This window comes from Pseudorasbora parva, chromosome 6, assembly GCF_024679245.1.
Source record: "Pseudorasbora parva isolate DD20220531a chromosome 6, ASM2467924v1, whole genome shotgun sequence".
NCBI classification, from domain to species: Eukaryota; Metazoa; Chordata; class Actinopteri; order Cypriniformes; family Gobionidae; genus Pseudorasbora; species Pseudorasbora parva.
The window spans coordinates 6591400-6604830 of NC_090177.1; positions in this window are offsets into that span (position 1 = coordinate 6591400).

A 13431-nucleotide genomic window follows, 5' to 3' on the forward strand; every position below is an offset into this window, starting at 1 on the left:
TGGTGATCCTGGCTCAATTTATCTGTGATCAGGTTGCGCTAAAGCTGGACAGGTTGGCAGGAGGATTTTATGGTATAAATGACCATGGAGGTTTATTCTGTGGAGCTAGCCTGCTCCAGACCAGGCTAAATTCCAGGATCTATTTAATCTCATCCCTTATGTCAGCAGTCACCACAAACGGAAACCAATAGTTATTCCACTACCCACTGTACATTATTATCACATATAACTAGACGCCTTGACATTACAAAGTTTGTGATCGTTAATTTTAATCATTTTAGATAAATGATGATTTTCAGATGATGTTGCTATTATTAGATAATTTACGGTTTCCATAGACCATCATTGCGTAAAACAAGCAAAATGATCTGACAGTGTGGTGAGAAAAATCATCTTATTTCTGTTTGGAATGGAAACAAGAATCAAGATTTCAATCAGAAATAAGATGATTTTTCTCACCACACTGGCAGATCATTTTGCTTGTTTTAAGCAAGAAATCACTTCATTTTGATTTTATTTTTTAAAATACAAAGAAATATCTTATGTCATTTTACTTATCTAGTAAATGCATCTTGATTTAAGAATTGTTACATATTTAGACTTAAAACAAGACAAAATTACTAGAAGAGCATTTTTTGCAGTGCAATGCACAAGCATATATTGTACCCAAAGACTGTGGCTTGTGCTTGAGTATTAGTCAGGGCCTTTACCTTTCTGCAGAATATTCTTATTTGATTTTGACTTGCTCTCATGTCCGTTTGGCCCCGTCATGGTTAATCTACATCACACACAAAAAGAGACACTTTCTTTATCACACAAAAATATTCAATGGAGTCAGTGAGCAAGCGACCTTGGATCCTTTGAAAGGTGCTATATAAATTAAAGTGATTATAATTATTATTAGCTCATCTATTTATTCAATTCAATTTTAATAGGCTATAGCACTTTTCACAGTTGTTTCATTGTTTCAAAGCAGCTTTACATTAATAAAAGCAGGAGAACACACAGAAAAATCGGTGGACAACATAAGCAGAGTACAACGGCTAAGATTAAACCGTACTACTGAGCAAGCATAGTAATAATGTAAGGCTTTGATAATAATCTATTAAAGCCTTATACAGTGTGATGGAGTTACTTCAGAGCCGATCCTGAACTCCTTGGGGCCCTAAGCAAAATTCTGCTAAGGGGCCCTCTTACCTGACCCGTAAGCTATTTAAACCATTTGCCATTGCCATGCATTTACACCTGACACCTTATGCTCCCAATACAATCCTCCCGCCATTGAACAAAACAGTCAAAGAATGAGGTTCAAACAAACAATATTTATTGAAGAGGATTTTCTATAGAATCTTAAGATAGTACTTGCTGAAGACGGCTTTACTGCTGCTGTACTGGGTCTGTGCTTGTACTGGCAGATGATCCAGCATCTGATCTACGTACAAACTTTAGCATAGCACCTGCAAATTATAGATACATTTCATAAGCAGCATCAGACCCATTCAAACTGGCTCCGCCAGATTTCTTTTTATACATTTTCAAATAAAATACTATATATACTATGGCTTGGCTCTTGTAATGTTTAACAAACTAGTGATATCAAGCATCTGTGAGTGATAACATCATTGTTGATATCAAGAATTCACTTTTGTACAAGAGAACATGTAATCCCTGATATCAAAAAGACATTGTTACTAGTAAAAATTCCATACCTAATATCAAGAATTCATATTGTAAATAATGAACATTTATTTATTGACATTAAAAATTCATAAATTGTGAATAAATAAAAGCTAAAATGGCTTGCCATAGGATGCTACTGTGTTTTATATTATGCATGTTAAAGCAATATATGATTTATTGTTATTATTTTCTGAGGGATGTGCATCCATATTGACCAGTATGTCCAGCTAATTAATATCAACATTTTACATTCTTTATAGCCTATAAATCAATAGTCAATCAATGTCAAATTGTCAATACATTGCTTTCCATCTTGCATAATTTGTGCAGTAGTTAAGAGTTTTAACTAAACATTGACTAAGACTATAATCATTGTCTTGTTTTAAAAGTATGTAGCCTTTGTGCACTTATGATGAGGAGGAGGACCATCACGCCAATATATTGTTCTGTCGGTCTGGTATCCACACAGACATTTCTGCTGGAAAATAGACGTTTCATTTCGTGCACGCGCATATGAACGCATGTTCATGCGCGACGCAGATTTTTTCCGAGCTGCAGTAAACAAACACTGTTGCCTTTTATCAAAAAACAAACAAAATAAAACTTAATTTTATTTCTGAGGCACAAAGACACAGAACACAGCCCTTAAAGCGGCTGGCATTAGCTAGCTAGACAGACCAAGAGATGCATAGCCTGCCTGTCCAGCTAAGCAAGACAACAGAAGAGATGCACATCAACTTAAAGGGGTACTTCAGCGCTGGGAAGATGAATCTGTATTTAAACTGGGTCATCAATGTAGTAGAAATGTGAAATTATTTTTGAATTTGGTGCCTTCTAGACTGAGAAAAGACAGAAAATGTATTTTTGTCTCATGGGGATGAAAGACTACAATTCCCAGAATGCTTCGCTGCCCTGTGAGGCCATTCCCAAAGCCACCGCTACTGGATTACTGTGACTGCGTTAGAGAAGACACTACAATTAAAAACTGAACGTGTCTGTTCAACAGAGGTGTCAAGTAACGAAGTACAAATACTTCGTTACCTTACTTAAGTAGAAATTTTGGGTATCTATACTTTACTGGAGTAATTATTTTTCTGCCTACTTTTTACTTCTACTCCTTACATTTTCACGCAATTATCTGTACTTTCTACTCCTTACTTTTTAAAAATAGGCTCGTTACTCCTCTTTCATTTCATCTTGTTTAAAAAAACAACAACTATGCAGATAAATTGCGTCATCCGGATAGTGTGAATTTGATTATGGTTGGATGAGAAGTGTAAACATATACCATTCCAACACCCTATTGGTTACATCGCGCTTGCACATGACTCAAAGCACAAATCACACACGGTGTTGCCAGATGGGGCGGGTTCCAGTGGACGAGCACGCACTTTCAGTCAATCAGCGATCAGCAGCAGACGCGCTCATTCATGACAGCCAGGTTTTTAGCGCGATAACTCATTGTAGATGTATATTCAAGTGATTGCTATGCTAAAGTGGCATACATACAGTATATAACGTTATATACACAAGCCGTTTCTACAGTAAGGAGTGGTAGAGTGAACAAACTCTCAAACTTGGATTACACCTGTGACTCGAAGACTCTTTATAATCATTATTCCTGTCCATCATAATATACACACTCGGGACATCTGCAACTAGCAACCCCAACAGCTGCTGAAAGAGGTTTGAATCAATGATGAATCAGTTTTGACTGGACTAAGTGCATGTCTGTAGCGACTCAGGCGAATCAAACACACAATCGCCAGTTACATTTAACAAATATGCTTTGAAAGTTGTGCTGATGGCAGACCTTCCCCCAACACAACAGAGGGAGATTCTTCAGTCACCCTGGAAACCATCTGATAAGGTGTTTTTATGGCCCCGAAAGGAATTTGGCCACATGAAGTTTCAGACACAAAGAGCTTAAGACACAGAGCTTTTGCCTCAAATTATAGACAAACCATCTATAGATGAACATGCACCCCAGGACATTATATGTAAACACATAACTGTTTTGTAAAATGTTTCTTCTGTATGGTATTTTGCATCTTTTTGTCTGTGTCTTAACAAAGTACTAGTTCAGATAACCTCATATATGTCATGTCTCCTATCAAATTAATGCTCACTTCACGACTTACACTTCCATGTATATCACTTATTCAGAAAATGCAATGTGTGTTTGTTGCATTAATTATAGTATGAAGACTCAGAGACCCACTGAGTCGAACTTTCAAACAAAGAGCCATAAATCTGCTGAGGAATTTCCCGCCGGGAAATCCCAACAATCTCATTGGTTAAGTCTAACCCTGGAGGGTGGGACTATTTCCAGACCTTAAAAAGACCAGTGAAGACAGGCTCTTCCCTCTTACCCTGTTCTCTTACTCCGCTCTCTTCACTTCTTCAACTCTCTCCTGTGGGAGCCAACACCCACGGGGGGGGGGGGGGGGGGGGGGGGGCTGGCACTTAAGCCATGCCACCAATGCAGGCCCTCCAAGCAGGCCTCATCTCTTCCAAAAATCTTCTCTTCTACAATCCGATCTTCAAGAACACGAAGCATCGCTAAAGCAAACAGCCGCTTCCCTCCCAACCTCGGAAAGGACCGCCGGACACGCAGAGACACGCAGAGACACATACGCACACAAGCGAGAAGCCAAAACGAAACCAAAAAGAATGCAAGTATTCTTATTCTTACTGCTGTAAAGAGGATGTGTTATTCTCCCGTTGGGATAAATTAACTCCGTGAAGGTCGTATTTGGTGAATTGAAGGAAAGTTGTTTCTTACCCTCCCCCACTCTCTTTGTCTCTCTCTCCCTCACTCTCTTTGTCTCTCTCTCTCTCTCTCTCTCTCTCTCTCTCTCTCTCTCTCTCTTTTATCTCTCTCTAACTTCAGTCTATTCATTATTCTCTTTTATGTATTCTTTCGTTAATATCTATACTTCTACTCTCTTGATGCATATTTAGTAGGTACTTTCTGTGTGAATTGTAGTGTTATTGTTAGTCTGTGTTTATTAAACCTTCAAAAGACATTTAATGAGTTGAATCTGTTATTCTGCCACATACACAAAGTCAATGAAACTTGCGATCTAAACGTTACCTAACTGCTTATGCTACTATGTTAGTAAAGTAAACTGTATGACCATTTGAAATATTGAACTTATCCTGATCAGTAAAGTTAATGTTTCTTATGCGCTCGTAAAGCAGTAATCCCTTTATTGAGAATTGATTTGAAAAGTCTATAACTAATTTGCAGGACAAACTTAGTAGGATAATTTCAAGCAATTCCGTAAAGGGTTACTTGTATTTAATTAAACAATTTTCCCTATCGGAAAATTTTAATACGTAATGAACAACTGGCAAATCATATTCATAAATTCATGAATATTGAATATTAAATCCCTTTTGAGTTAATTATTCCCCGAGACATTAAACTCATAAGCTCGTTGTTGTTACATGTCCTATGAACTTCACAAGGGTACTGTAGTTTTGTCAGAGCAAAGCTAAGCGCATTGTTATTTTTTTTGTCGGCGGATTATTGTACAGTATATCAATGAATTACGCATTTTGGCAGTGGTGTGTTTTAACGTGAAATGCCTGTTAATTATGTGCTTTTTCCGATATCTTATATAGGGCACTGTTTGCACTTAAAGTGGCTTCCTCAATAAAATATCATCACATTATTTTCCCAGTTTTGGTGACCTTTGAGCCCTGCACAGGCCCTGCACAATCCTTATGACACACTCCTGCAGTCATTAAAATAGTTCAGCTTTGTTTGTAATGTCCAATAGTTATATTTTGTTTAGTTTCTTTAATAAAGTTAATTTAGAAAAATGTTTGGATAATTTGTTTGTTTGTTAATTTTTTTTAAAGTGACAACCAAGCAGTCAGCGGCCGACAGTGGGTATGAGGTTAGGGGTGTAAAAGTCAGGGTCCGTAGGGCTCTAAATCGTCGACTCAATCTGGCAACACTGATCACACATGTAGCCTACATTTACATTCCGATAAAGGTTATTCAGTACTTATAGGCAACTAGTCATCATATCTTCCGCTTCAGGAAACATGTTAATGCTCAGCAGTACACATAATGGTATATTTCCATTGTACTAAAATGCATTAATTTTCAATGGGTATATGTGGCTGAAACAGGTAGCCAGTGCCTCCCAAATTTTTAAACATTAACATTTTAATCTAACATTATAGTCATTATGGCCTTTAGAAAAATGTTTTTTGAGGAGGTGGGGTAGTGCGCTATATGCCCCTGTGGTGTGGCCTAAGCTTTTGTCTTTAATGGCATTTTTTTCCTTACATTACTTTTACTTTTATACTTTAAGTAGTTTTGAAAACCAGTACTTTTACACTTTTACTTAAGTAAAAAGCTTGAGTTGATACTTCAACTTCTACAAAAGTATTTTTAAACCCTAGTATCTATACTTCCACTTGAGTAATGTATGCGAGTACTTTTGACACCTCTGCTGTTCAATATAATGAGTGAGTCACCGCGCGAGTCTCACAGCACTGAGCACTAACTGCAGGAGTCAGATAAATGAGCTGATGAGCTCTCGTGATGAGAGCTGAGGTAATCGCGACTACACTCACGGCATACATTCACAACGCGAGTTCAGTCTGGCGCTTTCAGTTCATGCCTTTGCAAGCTTAACTTTCATAGAAATTAATTTAAGAAGTTAAAAGACTTACATTGCTCACCATAGCTCCGTTTAAATGAGTGCCTGTAGCTGCCAGCTGAGCTCTGAGTGTGATCTCCATCCCCCATGCGCAGATTCAAAACATGCGGAAATGGCTCCCTCTGCTGGCTGTAGTCTTTAGGCCTTTGGCCAAACATTCCTCCTATGATGCAAATATTGTCAATTTGCATCATAGGAGGAATTTTTCCAGAAATAAAATGCATAAATCTCTTGTCTCAGGGGGATATGAGGGGGGAAAGCACAATCATTTGAATATACTCCAGGGTTTCTTTCTACTGATACAAAGCCATATGCTAATCGCTGAAGTAACCCTTTAACTTAACTGTTATTTGCTAACATCAAACTTGGAGAGGAGAGAACACAAGTTTACCTGATTGCTGTTCCTGCAATTCACTCTTGTGGTGTTTTTTTCCCTCTTTCATGGCCTGAAGGATAATTCTGCTTAATTTTATCATCAGTGTTTACAACATTGATTGACGCGCTTTGCCACGAGGGGGAGGCGGGGCCTTGAGTAAATTGCGGGGGCCTACGCAGCTTGCGTAGTGAGCGTATAGGGCTGTTTGGCTCTGAGTTACTTTACATAATTTCACACATATCTGCAGTCCATTTCAATTAAAAATGTAACTGTTTCATAATCAGAGTAAAACTGCGTTTTTTTGGAGGTGTGAATGAACTATTTGGACTGTAATTGTGATGTTTCAGTGGAGCGGTGAGTGTGTAATTGCGCTCTAGTTGCCATGGTGGATCAGTGACTCTGTGCTTCATTGAGCTCAGCTCAGTCATTTATCCTGGATTTCTTAATTCTACTTTTGTGCAACGGGCCTCTGATGCGCAAATGTTATTTAATTTTTATAATAATAAATCGTGTGTGTATATACCGGCCAAAGGTTTAGAACATTACTATTTTTAATGGGTTTTTTTTTGTTGTTAAAAAAGGTATCTTCTGCTCATCAAGACTGCATTTATCTGATCAAAAATACAGAATAGAAACAGTAATATTGAAATATTATTAAAATAATTAAATAACCGTTTTCTTTTTCTATTAATACATTTTCAGCATCATTACTCCAGTCTTCAGTGTCACATGATCCTTCAGAAATCATTTTAATATGAGGATTTATGAAACCGGTTGTGCTGCTTCATATTTTTTTTATAACCTGTGATCTGTTTTTGAGGTTTCTTTGATTAATAAAGTAAAAAAAAAAAAAACATTTATTTAAAATAGGATTTTTTTTTTTAATATGATTTAATAAGATACACACATTTGGTGACCTCCTGTTTCGGTAATGGCCATTATATATTAAATACCAGGAAAACTAATAAACTACCATACCAAGCTGACTGATGTTCATGCATTCATTTTTGAACACTGTTTTTGTCTTTGTTGTTCTTTAAAGGACCTACCAGGACTTCATCCGGTCCTGGAAATAATGAGAAATCTAAAGCACATTCAGGCGCTAGTGCAGCTGCTGTCACTGTACCAATCATCGGTTTGCCGAGCCTTTGCGTCCTTTTCTGGTGGAAGGCAAGTATTTTCAGAAGCAAATCAAATCTGTGTTGGTGTTCCTTTAGTCTTTATTAAAGGAATAGTTCACTGATAATTGTCTTCTCTAAGTCACCCTTATGCCTTTCCAAACTTGTAAGACTTTTTGGCCGTGAACAACAAAACAAAAGATTGTGAATGTCTAGGTTGCTTTTTCATACAATTAATTTAAATTTGTTCTCTGAAAAAAATTCTTATTGGGAAAGCTCCCAAATTTAATTTACATGTAGGCACATTTGAGCATGGCAACCAAAGGCTTCAGAAGGCTTGGAATATATTTCAGAAGTTGTATGGACTATTTTCGGTTACTTCCGGTTACGATGTGCACGTGTGCGATAGTCACATCATCGGCGATAGGACATGCGATGTGAAGGGTAGTAGCCCATGGTGTATTAAGAGAACGATAGCACACAGTAAACGCACAGAGTTTGTTGCTGGAGTGACATGCACGTTCCTCATGCCTGCACAGTGATTGGCCAAACATTCACTGCTAAAATGCGCGACGAAGAGGGAGAAAAAAAAGGTTTGTACCAGAAATCATCTTTTTGGGACTATTTTGGCTACATAAAGGATGATGTTGAACAAAAAGAGGTACTTTGCATGGAGTGACTTGTGGCCACAAAACAAGAAAACACCACCAATTTGTCTGATCACTTAAAACGGCACCGCAAAGCTCTTTACGACGAATACAAAGCAGGGCTCGACTTTAACGCTTGTCCGGGACCTGGGTGTTTTGAAGGGACAAGTGGAAGAGAATTTTACTTGACTGACGGACAAGAGCCTGATTAAAACAAAAAATAACTAGCGAATCACCAAAATGCAAGAATGTTTGTGCATTAATTTAGTGTAAGTGGCGATCGATAGTGGATAATATATAATGAACTGACGATAATAAGGTCGCGCTGTTGACGCTCGTGCAGCCTCTTGAGGAGAAATCACAACACTAGAGCGTTTTCCTGAATACCATCACGACTGAAAATGACACTGATTTCATATGACGGTTCCATAAACAACTAATTAACAATCACCTAAAGTCACTTACATTTTAGATGCAATATTTAGTGTTGTTGTTCTATTTCAGGAGTGAAAATCGCTCACAGCAGGCCCGTAACACGTCTCACTCATAGCAACAAGTGTGAACGATTTAGCGTTTGAATGAATCGGTTGAATGAACGACTCAGTGACTCACTCATTAAGACAGTCACCTGCTGCCACCTACTGGAGGTTTAATTTCATGTTTGCACATACTTTCCAACATTTATTTTTGTCACTTGTAATGAAGCTTGCTTATTAGTGAAATTATTAATATCAGGGAATGGTAGTTATTGACTTTAGCCTGGATTGATGGCTCTCAATATCGCAATATATATCGTTGGGGGGAAAAATATCGCAATGTAATTTTTTTCCAATATTGTGCAGCCCTACTTCACAGTCTGTGCCCCAATCCAATGCCATTATTTAGGACAGAGCAGCATGGACATTCTTTTTTGTTACACAAAAGTAATTCAGGTTCGGAATGACATGATCAACTAAATTACAGAATTTTCTTTTTTGTATGAACTATTCATAATAATAGTTAAATGATAATTAAAAGCTGTGTTCAAGAGAATGAAAGAGCGTTTCCTGCAACCAGAATGCATGGTGTGAAGTATGTCAGACATTTACATGTATGGTGATATTTTTATGTGATAAAGGATGTTTGTTTTTTCTTCTTCTTTGTGGGATACTAAGTCAACTTTAATGCTATGAACATATTTACAGGCCATGAGGAGTACAATGTGAAGGACACCTTACCTCCACACCCCAACCCTACCCTACCTGAGATCTGAGCCCAAACATGCTGACACTTGGGGCCACAACTCATTCACCTTGACCAGCATTTTCTGCATGTGATCAGTGCCAAATTCCCGCCTTTTTGCCCATTTTCTGTTATCCGGGAGTGACACGCGATGGCAACGGCCAGCTCGTGTCTACTTTACCGGTGCCGCGGTTCATTTACACCGCGGTTCATCTCACATCTGGTTACATATCTTTAATATGGGTTGTTACTTGAAAATAATGCTTTATGTATGTTTCTTTCGATGGATACACGTGCTGGCTCCTCAGTGATACACTACAACAGCGGTAATAAAAGAAAAACGTGGGCAAAACGGTCTCTCTTTGTTAACTGTGTTCAATGCATGCGAGTGCCCGTATGTTCGAATATGAGCAGTCATTTTCACTGTCATCACCGGGTGTAGAGCCAGAAGACGTGAATGAGAACTCGCGCGCCCTGAGAGATCATCTGTCTGTGTGCACTAGTCCCAAAACGCGCACACATCTCTCAGCGTGCAAATATTGAGTTATCTTTCAAGTCTTGTGCTTAAATGGAATGACTCGCACAGAAAGTATGTCAACATGTCCATCTTGATGAGTATCCAAGCAGACATAGTCTGTAGCCTACTCTGTATGCCTATATGCCTTAAGTGAACTTTATACAGAAAATACGATGACTATCCTGGCTTTAGGTCTTATGGTAGCCATTTATCCACAATCTATAGTCATTGCGTCACCTAAGCTCTGCCCACATCCCGCCTTTTTGCCCATTTTCTGTTATCCGGGAGTTACCCAGCTCGTGTCTACTTTAAAGGGATAGTTCACTTTGAAATGAAAATTCTGTCCTTTACTCACCCTCAAGTTGTGTCAAACCAAACAGTTAACTGGAGCCATTGACTTCCATAGTGGTTTTTTTTCCTACTTTGGAAGTCAATGGCTCTAGTTAACTGATTGGTTCCTGACATTCTTCAAAATATCTTCCCTTGTGTTCAGCTGAAGAAAGAAATTCATACAGGTTTGAAACAACTTGAGGGTGAGTAAAAGATGGCAGAATTTTTATTTTAAATTGAACTATCCCTTTAAGCTTCAGAACGGCTTATCGGAATCCTTTGGGTGACATCACAGACACTACGTCCATATTTTTTTTACAGTCTATGGTATTTTTACTACTGTCTGCTAAGTGCTGCAGTTTATATGTAACGTTAAGGGATAATGTACACCCAACCGGTTGTTATCGCATCACTCTGAAGGGGTTTATTCTGCGATAACAACCGGCTGGGTGTACATTATCCCGCTTATTACACGGCTACTAGTCTCAAATAAATAATTATTAGACACAAAATATTGTCTCGAGATTAAATATTTTATTAGCTCTTCCGCGAAGGAAAACAGTTCCAAACTGCTTTAAGCCTTTATCTAATGCTGAAGAGCTGCCATATGCCCTTGCTAAATGTTGAAAATGAATGCTGAAAGGGTTAGTTCACCCAAAAATGAAACCAAGCCTGTGATTTACTCACCCTCAAGTTATCGTAGGTGTATATGACATTCTTCTTTCAGACAAATACAATCGGAGTTATATTTAAAAAGTCCAGGCTAACGTTAATCCAAGCTGTAGTCGTGTTTGAAGTCCATAAAAATGCAGCTGTACGTCAAATAACGTGCTCCACACGACTCCGATGGGTTAATAGAGCCTTCTGATTCGAATCGATGCGTTTGTGTAAGAAAAATATCCATATTAAAAACATTATAAAGGAAACCTGCCTTGAAGTCTTCCATTGTAACCCACGGCTGTTTAAGCCACAAGATGGCGCCAGCGTTAAGCACAAAAGTAGTACCGGTCAAGATAACTCGTAGTACCCGTATGAGCGTTTTTTATCTGGAAATAATATACTGATGGAATGCGTGATTGACCAATCAGAATCAAGTATTTCACAGAGCCGTGTAATAAATACTGTATATCATGGCACTGTGTTTGAATAGCTGGTTTTGTAATCAGCATATGGACAATCTTGTGCCAGCCTGAACTGAACATCTCCCAAGGTTTCTACCGCTTTATCTCTTTCCCTGCCAGTGTTTTAAAAAAAATGTGGCTAGCCACTGCCAGCATTTTTATAAAAATTTTCAATATTTTGTTATTTGAAGATCTGAACATACAATATATGAAAAGACAGAATAGGGGCAGTAGCCTTTACTGCTGTCTGTTTAAAGCTGCTGTCCGAAACTTTTTTTATGTTCAAGATTTACAAAAATTATATAATAAGAATGTACAACATGAATCCATTTTCCAAACCGTGTTTTTGTCTTACCCTGAATCATTATTGTACACTAATAATAAGTATTTATTTTGGGACTATTTCAAGCCAGACTGGTAGGTACCGGTTTTATTAATTTATTTTATTCTTATCTTTGCTCATTAGTATTTATTTGTGCTGCTGCTTGTATATAAGTTATTTGTTCTTATTTTCTTTTAATTTTCATTTGACAGTAGTTATTTTTCCCCTGAACATAGCAAATACCAAACTGTACTTAAACCGTGAACCTAAAACCGTGATACAAAGCAAACCGTGAGCAGTCTGTACCGTTACACCTCTAGCGTAACGTATGCGAGGGGGTACCACAAAACAGTGAACATTTTCAAAGGGTGCCATGACTGAACAAAGGTTGGGAAACACTGGAATAGACAACAGCTTCACTATACTGGTATTTGCAGCAATTTTTGGTAAACAGTACAGCATAGTGTGCATTGATTATTACATCAACCGCATTTACAGTCATTTTAAAATGGAGAGTGATGGAGATGCAACATTGTAATGTTATGCTCTTCTTGTATTTAGCCCTGAGATATTCCTTACTATCGTAGTCAAATGTGACCGTACACCATTTTTCTATTGAATAATTTTTATTAAATAAACTATTTTTCAGTTTAGTAATATTTATTGAATATTTTGAGAAGATCTTTTGGTACTAAATACTATTTGTGCAATAATTATGGTCCATTAATGATCACTTAAACAATTTCTTCTAATATTTATATTATTTATATTACAATTAGCATAGTAATTAAGGTTAAAATAGGGAAATCCAATGCAAAGAGGCCAATTAGATTCATTTTGTGGCTGGAAAAATAATAATTTTCCTTTTTAATGGCATTACCCACAAATTGCCTGTATGGCTCTTTAATAAATAATAGTCCTTATTTGTGCGTACTTATTTGTTGGTTTTACATTTGAATATATGTTAGACATGGTCAAATACTAGATTTCTTGAAATGTGAAATTTTAAAACGTTTACCCCCCCCCCCCCCCCCCCCCCAAATCTGGTATGGAAATCCAAAAAATGGCAGGGAAAGAGGATTTATTTTATTTATTTTTAATTTTTGTTTACATTTGCCACTGCTGCCTTTGGCTTGTTAAAATCCATGAGAGTTATATGACACAAATCCAACAGTATATGTATTCTAAGAAGTGCTGCCTAAAGTGTATTTATATTCTGTCATTTTTTTTTTTTTTTATAATATTTTTTACTTTTGCACTTTTAACATAATAAAAAGGAATTATTCAATTCTATCAAATGTCTTCTTGTTCTATCTTGTGGGCTTTATATTTAGTTATTTTGTTGGATGGTTGACGTTGTGAATATATGAAGATATCTAGCGGTTCTAAAAAAAACAAAAAGTTGCACTATTTTGGA